Below are 10,736 nucleotides of genomic sequence, written 5' to 3' on the forward strand. Positions count from 1 at the left end.
GGCGCCCCCTCGCGGTCCGGAGGACTCCGCGCTGCGCGGTGCCCGCGCTGCGAGCCCCTCCGGGCCTCAACGGCCTGCTGCTCCAGGCTGAGCTCCGCCGGCGCGGGCAGCGCGGCCCAGCAGTGCCTGCAGCCCTGTGGGAGGGGGAGAAGAACTCACGGCCCTGTGGGTGTGGAACATTTCTGGCTCTGGGAACTCAGATGAGAATCTCCGCTCTTCTCTCGTGACGTTTTGTTCCGTTTCCCAATATGGAAGTTCCGCAGCTGCCTTGCTGCGTGATTCTCCTCCCTCGTGCTGCGGATGTCACCGTGCTGATGTGTGCTGGACACGTTTCTCTCCCTACTCCCAGACCTGATGCTCCCTGACAGGATTGCACAAGGCTGTGGGCTGTGCCTGCCGAGCTTTGGCTTGAGCCTGTGGGGAGATGGGCTGTGCCAGAGCTCACCAGCTCCATGAGTGCATGGGGAAATCCCAGACCTCTCGGGCTGCCTGCTGGCAGCGCACTGCTGAGCACTGCGAGATTTGGCACTTCCTTTGTTAACTCTTAGTAGAAATTGGTTTCCTTTCCTGAAATCTGCTGTGCTTGCCTCTGAGACGTGCAAGCCATCATTTTGCTGCTAATTTCCACTTCCTTATTTCTTTTTGAAGCTCTGTAAGACTAAATTTCCTCTGCCAGCAGAAATGAGAGTTATTTAGTCATCCCAAACCCCAAGCTCATGTAACAGAATTCCTGGCAGGGCTGATGATATAATTTCTGGGTATCTTTCCACACCACTGTCATCAGCAAGAGTATTTCTGATTTACCCAGTCTTCCCTACAATCACAAGGTAGGAGATGGTGTTTTAGGAGGTACTGACCTGGATTCCCTCCAGATTCGAGTCTCCTCCCTGCTTGGTCACTGCCCCATAGCTGAAAGTAGCCGTGATGTCAGACCTGGGTACAGACTGCCTTTTGGACAGGGAACGTAACAGAGGCAGTGAAGCACCGTGGCACAAAGGTTTGTGCTCAGTCCTGGGGCTCAGCTGCACCCCAGCTGCACCATCTCATGAACATGAAGGCATTTCCTGGCTGGCTTGGCAATGGCACGTTGCATGGTTGTGTTTGTCTGACTGCACTCCCTGGCCCAGCTCATCCTCCTGGTTAGAGGACTGTGTCCTACTCCTGAAACAGAGGACATTCTCTCCAAGGGGAGCTTTGCCTCACATCCCCTCTCAGTGGGAAGGGTTAAGTGGACCTGAAAGGGAAATGTTTGGGGGAAAATAAGTGCATTTTCTATTTCCCTTTTCTTCTTCTTAGTTAAAATGAAAGTTGGAGACAACTGTGAAGGGAAGATGTGTTAGAAGGGAAAAGGATGTTGAAACACAGAGATCACTGCTGTACATGTTTCTTGCCTGGCTTCTGATTAAATGTCATTTTTTGAAGAGCTGACAGCTTTGTGTGTGACACCTGCATGTCACCTGCAGGTGAAAGAAGAAATGGCAATATGCCCAGGACACAGCACGTACCTACAGAAAGTGCCCAGATCACATGTAATTTCTTTATCAGGAGTATGGAACAAGAATATCTTATTTATCCGGTGATTCTTTCCATAACGAATGGGTGGATAGGGTAGTGGCGTTCTTCCTACTTAGGAATTATTTCCTAGAACAGGAAGCTATTTGTTTAGGCCATCCATATTTTACCAACTGAAGTACAAAGGGCATCTGAACTGATCTCTGTTCATCTGTACTTTCCCAGGCAGGTAGAAGTGTTTAAAAACTCTCCCTAACTTTTCTCAATGCTAGAGAATCCTGTGCTAAGCCCATTTTAAAATCCATCTGTAGGAAGTGTGCTGAGCTTGGCTAAAAAATCTCTTTTCCTAGGAAATGCAGTAGAATTTGTGATCTAGCATTATTGAAGAAGGCTCAGCATCTGGCCTTCTCAGGATTAGACATATCTTTAGTTGTATGATTTCCCTCACCCTCCAAATGAATTATAGCTGGACACTGCATGCTACATCCACTGTGTTTGTATCACGTGCTGGGACTCAGCAGGTGTTTTTATTTTCAGGGTAGAGCCAAGGATGGGAAACTGGGTTAGGAACAATTGTGGCCAGCCTATGTTACTTCTCTTTCTCTGCCAACTGTAATTTTGATTGTAAAAGGGAACTGATGCACCTTGAATGAGAACATTCGCTGACCAGAACAAATGTGAGGCTCAGTGTGTGTTTTTTCTTTCCTTTCCTTCTGCTTCCCTCACTTTCAGTGAGGTTTCAAGAAAGTGCATCTCAGCTGTGTGTTTTTCTGGCTGGGTCCATTTGTCCTGTCTCTCTCCATGAATGTCTCATACCCACAATTTTTCTGTGTTGTTCAGAGAGGAGAATGTCATTGTTTTCAGAGGAGAGATTTGAAGGGCGAAATGAAGCTGAGTGTGATATGTCATGGTTTTAAAGAACCACATTATGATTTCAGTGGCTGCATTTCCTCTCTGATGATTGCTTTTGAGATACTGTGGCAGAAACTTTGTGTGTGTGTGGTAGAGGGGTGGATCGATGAGACACACTGTGAAAATGTCATTGGTAGAGTTATGTAAATTTGTATCAAGGCTGGAAAGTACATTCTAATTGAGTTTAATTTTCCCTTCTGTTTCCAGAAGCCCAAGATTTCTGTCGCTTTGTTTGCAGGATTATGCACACAGGTGTGGCCGCGATGGACACTGCCCTGCCCATTCTGTTGAAGCAGAGAAGCTCAACATGATCAGAATTTCCTTTGGAGGGAAAATGATGTTTCGTGCCACATAGAGAGATTTTGTAGCAGTGTCGAGATATGTAATAACCGGGAAGTGTACTGCCTGTTGTGCTTGTATCTAGAGGAAATTAACAGGAAAGTCAGCAGTGTTTGTAGCCACAACACAGACAGCTGGTTTTGAGAGCACCTTTGCGGTTACTGCCTTACCTGGAAAGGGGTTAGCAGGGCTGTGGCCACATGCACACAAGTGTAGGAGTCACACAGAAGGTTAGGGAGAGTTTCACTGCTTCTATCTGCACTGTGCTGCTGAGGCTGTCTCCTGTCTAGCAGATGTTGTCATGCATATGAACCCCTGCAGCATGCTCTTGTTGCCTTCCACCTCCTGCTACCTGGCTGTGCAGAACTGGAGGCTGACTGCAGCCAGGCTCCCTGCCTGCTCTTCCATGAGCTCCCGTGTGATGAAGTGGGGCTGACAAAGAAGGGCAGCAATCCAGCTCGTGGTAAGCAGCCCTTCCTCACAGCCTTGGCCTGGGCGCTGAGGAGAACGAGAGGTTTAGTGAGAAATTGCTGGCACAGAGGGGCTGGTACTCAAGAAAACTCCACCATCACCTCCAGACTGCTTCCTACCCTTACCTAGAGGAGTGCTCTCTTTGGATTTTATTTTATCAAGCTCAGAGCAGCACTCCTTGTCAGTTCATACGATGCCAACTGCTGATGAAGCGATGAGGAGAGTCTCCTGCCAGCAAAGCCCCAGCTGCAGGCACAGTGTTAACACAAACTGATGAGACCTCTTGGCCTCCACTTGCACCCTTTGGCAGTTGGAAAGGCTGCTTCACCTGTGAGACTGCTTTATCTGTGGGCTTGTTAGAATGTAAATGTGGGACGGGGGGCAGCTACATGGTCTCGTGGGTTAGCTTAGTAGTGTTGGAGTGAGCTGAGAACCAAATCTAGCAGTTTGCATCCACAACAGGCTGATGGGATCACGGCACACATTGCTCTGTCAGCTGGGCGTTGATTCCCCAGTCAGAATGTATGTTATTCTCAGTGAGGTAAAGCTCAAATGCAGTGCAATGTGATTGCAGTGAGCAAGGCACGGGGACAAGGAGCACCCCGTGTGGTTGTTCAGGTGAACCCCGGGCTTTGCAAGGGCAGAAGTGGATGCTGCCAACAGACACAAGCAAACACTCAGCATGGGGCAAAGTAATAAATGGCAAAGAAGAAAAAAGGAAACACATACACACACACAAACCATCTGAAATAGTTAAACCGTGCTGGAGACGGGTGTTGTTTTTTATTGGCCGCGTGTTGGTTTTTTTTTTCTTTTTTGACGCTTCCCACTTGCACAGAAAAGAGACGGAGCGGTTTCATTTTCCACCTCCAAACAGAACCGCGTGACGCAACGCACCGCTTCAGAACCGCGACGACACAGCGAGAGGCGGACAGAAAACCCCTCCGCTATCTGCCAGCACAACACTCTCGCTTTTGGAATGCTGCGAAAACCAAACTGGCGCATCCGCTTTCCCTCTTTCCATTTCTCCCGCCTGTCCTAGTCCCTCCTCCCTCTCCTCTTTTCCCTTTTCTCCGCATCTCCCCCTCCCCTCCGTCCTCTTCCCTCCTTCTCTCCCCAGCAGCCGCCGTCTGTCCCAGCCGGGATGGGACGCGCAGCACACGACGCTTCGCTTCCTCCCCCCTCCTCCCGCCGGGGTCTGCGGGCATTCCCTGCGGGGCGGGGCGGGGCGGGGCGATGCGCTGTTGTTCGCTCCGCCTCCGCGGGTCGCACCGCGGCTATAAGCGGCGCTGCGGCGGAGAGCGGGTAGAGCCGCTGCCGTCCGCGCTGGCCGTTGAGTTCCGTTCCGATTCGGCGCCCCGCACCGCCTCGCCATGCCGCTGCTCCGCGCCGCCTTCCTGCTCGGCCTCCTGCTGGCCGCTGCCGCCGCCGAGTCGGTGAGTGCCGCTCCTCCTCCCTGCTTGCCCCTTCTGCCTTCTCTTATCGGCTCCGGCGGAATGAACGCGGCGGGTGCGTCGTAGAAACGAACTGCTCTCCGTTCCGGCTTTGATCTCCAACTGCTGGTTATGGACTTACTGGCCTTTAATCCCTCTTTTATTGCCGGTTTATGATGGCTTAGGTGCAGTGCGTTGCCGCATCTGGGTGCGTGTCCCTGTCGTACCGGGACGTGCCTGTGTTGGTTCCTGCTGTCCTCATGGCTCTCGGACCAACCTCCCTTTTCTAAGGGAATGGGTGAATAATTTAAGACTCCTTTAAACATAAGAAAGTAAAATAAAGGAGTTATAGTGCTTCAAGCTGGTACATATGGTCTTCCCTGTGAAGCAGAGGTTTTGGGGGTCTGCCTTCCCTGTTTGTGTTTGTGTCCCTCTTCCCAATAGCACAGGATTTCTGTATCCGTTTGAAGGAGTTGCTGGTGTTAATATAATTACTACAGGAGATGTAAGGATCTCAAAACTAGGTTTGATTATCCATATCGCTCTGTTCTGCGTGGGTCTGGGTGCCCAGATAAGCACTGGGCACTGCTTTCCAGTAAGGGCAGGCTGGGGAGCTGCTGGTTGGGAAATGGAAACATCGCACAGAATGTCAGCAGCGATTGTCAGCTGCTCTCTGCTAAGACCAACCAACTCCAATCCACTTTGCTCTAATCTGGTGCTTTTATCCCTGCTGTTAAGCACGTGAATTGTGCTTTCAAGAGCTGGCCCAAACCAGTAGGGCAAACTTTTGGGGCAGACAGCATCTGGAAGCTGCATTGACCATGTTTGGTATGAAATGCAACTTGATGTCTCTGGAGAATGGAATGGACTGCGAGCATCGAATTTCTGCAAAGACAACAAATTTTGAACAGATGGATTCTGTAGGTCCTTTTGCAGAGCCATATGGAGTGTTTGTCAGTGTCCTCTTGGCTGCGTCAGGCAGGCTGTGCGCTCCAGCAGTAATACTGACCTACTCCAGAGTCCTGTGCAAACAAACAGTTTAGGTTTCAGGCTGCCAGGGAGGAGACAGGATGACAAAGTTTGGGAGAGCGCTGCTGCTGCTCCTCCTCTTCGTTTTTATAGCCTTGCCAAAACGTGCAGGGCTGCACAGCGTGTGGCAGGGTGAAGGCAGGTAGCTGTTTCTTCACAAGACGGGGATTGTATTTCTTGTGCTTACGTAAGAGTATGGCTTCTGAGAGTGATTTGGTGCCTGAACGTTTCCCTGAGCCTGTGCAAACAGAAATGCTTTGGCTCCTTTCCCCTCGCACGGCTTGTTGGCATGGATGGGATTTATCGGTGTGAAGCAATCCTGGATGTGTAAAAGGGTGGGGACTGTGAGCAAAGTGCCTGAGTGTGACGTTGGTGCCGGGGTGGTGGGTGGCTGCCTTACTGCAGCTTGGTGTGAGGACATCAGCTTGTTCCCTGTTGGGGGTGGGGGCTTTCCAGCTGGATCTGTGCTCCTCAGCCCTCCCTGAGTGAGTGCTCCAGGGAATAAAGGCTATAGGGAGGGCTGTGCTGGGTGTCCGAGGGGCTTTGGGGAGATGGGTGGGAAGCCAGCAGCGCAGCTAACGCATGGGATGAGTGGAGCTAAGGAGGAGCAGGGCAGCATTGCAAAGCTCTGCCTGAATTTCCAGCATCTAGCTGGCCCCTGGCAGCATGGGGGAAGACAATTATTACCAGCAGTAGTGTCTTTGCTGCAGGCCTGACCTGCTCCTGTTGTTAACGCTACTGAAGAAGACTGCTTCTGCTGTGAGCTCAGCAGTGCGAATGGTCTGCAAGCTGCAGCCATCCTGCTTTGCTGCCTCAGAGAAAGCAGAAAGTTTCCACGCAGTGCTGCATTGTGTTCGTGCAGCGCAGCCGAGCAGAAATCCATCCTGAAAGCTGCTGGCTGAGGAGGGTGCAGGGAGAGGGGGAGAGGCCTCGTGCTGCCTGTGGGCTCCATTTCTGGTTCAAGGCAATCATGCTTGGAGGACTTCTGATTGGCAAAGCTGGTGTCTTGTTGATGATAGCCATGTTTGGAAAGTAGTACAGCATTATTAATGTTAAAACCGGTTTGGCTTGTCCTGCTGCCATTGATCCCCCAGGCCTGTTCTTTCTGCTCTTTGCCCAGTTTCTCATCTGTCCCTCCCAATCAAATCAAGACACAGCTATCTGTGTGTTTTACTTTGTTTTACTTAATGACTTGGCAAGCCTGTGGGGCAGCTGAACATCTACAGCAAATCCTGGCTTTTGCCTTGGCCTACCTAAAATGCAGAGTGGTAGGATTGGAAGTGGGAGGCGATGCCCCTTCCTCCTGAAGGGAAGGAGCCTGTGCCAAGCCTAGAGCTGATTGTCATGATGAATGCTGGGAAGGTGTGGAAGACAGTATGCTCTCCAGTGCCTTGTACCTTGTTGGGAATGGCTAATGAGATGGCTGAACTTTGAGGCTTGTTGGTTCTCAGAAGTTAAGGCAGCTGGACAACGAGTGCTTGTTTTCCTATCCCTCCTGCTGCTGTCTCCCAAGACCTTGGCATTTCAAGGTCCTGCTGAGGTCTGTATCCAGTCCAACAGTTGTGGAAATGTTTTTTCCTATGCGTCTTCACCTCTTTCCTCTTCTCTGAGCCTTTGCTGTTGCTTTGTATGCCTGAATGTTTGGGGTCAGGAGACTATTCCCTGTTCTCACCCTGCCCTGGTGTTCTTGGAGTGGCCCATCACTTTCCTGATGCACTTGTCCCACTTCCACCACGAGGCTGGAGGCTGCTCAGAGTGCAGACTTCAGCAGAATTCTTCCCTTCTGACTCCCACCGCTGGGAAATGCTCTGGAAGTGTGCTGGCTGGCTGATGGCTCAGGACTCCCCAGCTCATACTTTGGCTAGATAAAAATGGAGCATCCATCCTTTGAAGCACTTCTTTGCTCTCAAGTTAAGGTTTATCCTCTCCAGATTGCTCTTAAATCCTTGCAGCTGTATTCTCCCCTCTCAGCACAGCTTGTTCCTTGATGCCCTATGACGACAGAGGGGTCCTGCTGCTTTTATAGTCTCAGATGTGAAGCTAATGCAGCTGAAGCACTAAAACTGGACAGATCCAGCACGTCTGACCTCTGGGCTGCTGTTGTGCAGAGTGTGTGGCTGTTTGTTGAGACGGTGCGGAATGCAAACACTTCAGATTAAAGATTCAAATGATCTGCAATAGAATGAGGCTGTTGTGATGAAACTGGACTTGGTGGCTCTGAATAGACACAGCAGCCTGGTTGGAGTTGGTGCATAATGAGCTACTGCACTGAGGGGCTGTGAAGGATCCCGTGGTGATGATCTGTTAGGGCTGCATTTCTGGATTAGTTCGGATTTCTATTTTTATTTTTTTCTCTAACCATGTACTCAGATGTCCGGTAAGTGCTGGTACCTCGGTCCAGCTCTGCTGTGTGCCGTCAGCCCTGCAGCAGCAGCGTGTGACTCAGGATTTCTGGCACTCAGCTTCCTGAGACTGCTGTCACAGTGTGAGTAACGGCTCTGCCCTGGCCCCAGTGCAGTGACTCAGACTTGCTTGGCACTGAGGCATAGTGCTGGGTCTCTTACGGGGGAAGGAGAGGGGTAAATGCAGAGCTGGTGCTGCTGAGCAGCCAGGCTGTGCTGTCTGACTGCTGCCTCCTGTCTCATCTGTCTCAGTTTGTTGCTCTCTGCCATGTTACTGCTGCTGCTAGCTGAATTAGTGTTGGCGAAGGCTTCTGAGAAATCTGTGCTGTCTCAAGCAGCCCCTAACTTGCTCTGGCAGCTCCATGGGTGCTGCCTTTTCAGACAGATACAGCTGGATGGAGAGAGGAGGGCGGTGATATCTGAAGTGACCGAAAGTGTTCATAGCAAGACAGAGGAGTGGGAAGTCATAAAGAGGAGGCTGAGTACTGAATTCCGAATCTAGAGAAAATGTCAGCGTAGGAGGGGGAGGCACATAAGACACAGCTACATTACTCTCGAAATACCCTTATTGTAAAAGCCTTGTTTTTGCTAGAAATATGTGCTCGTGTCGGATGTATCCGTGAGTCTTTTGAGGCTGAGACTCTGCTTACAAAACACTGAATGGTTTTTGTTAGACAAATCATTGGGATAACTGAAAAATCAAAGCTGTTAATTAAAATGTCAGCGAGACACTCCTTGGGGTGGGAAGGAGACTGCTAGGCACGTAGTGCGTTAGCCAAGCAGCCTGTGTCATGTAGTAAAACCCAGGTTTCTTCTTGCTTAAACAAATTGTGTTCTGTTGGTCAAACAAATTCAGTCTTGGGAAGGATTTCTGCCTTCTGATGTTGCCCAGCTTTGGCTGCTGAGAGGAAGATGTTTCCATCGCAGCGTAAGCAGAACAGCAGTCTGTCTGCTGTAAAACCCCAAAGACAAAGTGCTGTGGCCCTGCCCTGTTTACCTTGCTGGGAGGCTGACCCTGCCTCCTGCCCTTTGGCTGCAGTTACAGTCAAACCGTAGCAATAAAAAGAGCTGTTGGTGTGCATTAATGACTGCACTGGGAAAGTGCCTGCCTTGGACTTGCTACAAAACCAGCTGAAATGCACAGTGGTTGGGGATCTTGATGTGTCTCGGGTCTGGTTTTGGTCTTGAAGGCAATGGGGAAGTGGGATGCTGAGCTGGGAGCAGCAAGGCTCCTGTGGGTGGGGGAGGGATGGATCCTGGCCAGTGTGGTGCAAGGAGAGTTGCAGAACTGCTTCTGGGGGCTGTATTCCTCTTTCAGCAGCTGAGAACTTTCTGCTGACCTCCTACCTCAAATGGAAATACATGGAGTTAGTACTGATGTCAGGAGCTTGGGCTCCGAAGACTCTGTTCCCAGTGAGATAAATATTTATTACAAGTCCACAGTGCAGAGCAGACTCTGGAGCCAGGCTCTTGCAGGAGGCTGTTTATGTGCGGGCTGTTCTTGGCGCTAATTCCAAATTTCCTGAGGCTGAGTATGAGGAGCTGGTACCGTACGTTGGTTACTAAATGACTTGTTAGTCTGGTTGGGTGCAGGCTTCACAGAGCTGAGGAAGGAGGGAGCAAAGCAATAACTTTGTCACAGTCAGGAACAGAGGGACCGTGAGTATGCAGAGAAGTGGTGAGGGAGCTGGGAAGCTGCCTCTGTGCAGCCAGTGATGGCTCTAGTTAAAGAAACAAAACAACACAACAAAATCTCCATGCACCAAAACTCCAATCTTTACCATGGTAGCTAAGAAGAGAAAATCCCTGCTGTTGATGTTTTGTATTCATACAAATGCTTACATAGGCATAGCCTGATAGCAGAGTGGTCCCACTCTTTCATCCTAGGTGCTTTCAGACTGATAACTTCCTCTGCTGCGTGCTGTTTGCCTGGCAGCTTTACCAACAGCACAACCAAAAATAGCCCAACCTGGGCTCAGCCGAGATCTTTGGGCTCCTATTTCTGATTAGATTAAAGTGGGTGGTAGGGGGGAGGAATTTGTAGGGCACAGCGCTGGGAATCTTGGCTGCACAAACAAGCTGATAGCCGCCTGGGAAAGGCTCTGTGCTCCTGAGCCTTTGAAGTCTGTGTCTGCCCAGCTCAGTCTGCTAACGTGCTGGCATGAGGGAGTGTGGAGAGCCTGAAAATGCACGTCACACGATTCTTGCTGAGTGGAAATTCTGCTTGCACGTGTGTTGGGAAATACTGGGTGTTGTATTCTAGGGAAGGGCAGCGAGGGCAGGCCTCTCCCTGGGAGAGGGGGAAACGTGATATACTAAGAATCCCAAGCTTGAGAAGCAGTCCTGGATGGAGAAACTGGTGTGCTGGAGCCTTTACACCCTTTTTGATTCTTCTACCCCCTTGGGTGGGGATCCCAGAGGAGCTTCATGTGTTAGAATAGGTAACTCAGTGAGTTGAGAGTCCTAAAACTGAATCCCCTTTTTAGCCTTGGATAGAAATGGCCTGAACTGAGACCTCAGTACTGAAGTATATGAACTACTTACAATTAGATTTGCGACAGCATAGAAACCCCATTGAATTAGATTTGAATTCCTGTCCCTGACCTGGAGAACCTCTTGGGCTCAGCACGGCCCCATT

The sequence above is a fragment of the Meleagris gallopavo genome, chromosome 22 (genome assembly GCF_000146605.3).
Source record: "Meleagris gallopavo isolate NT-WF06-2002-E0010 breed Aviagen turkey brand Nicholas breeding stock chromosome 22, Turkey_5.1, whole genome shotgun sequence".
Taxonomy (NCBI): Eukaryota; Metazoa; Chordata; class Aves; order Galliformes; family Phasianidae; genus Meleagris; species Meleagris gallopavo.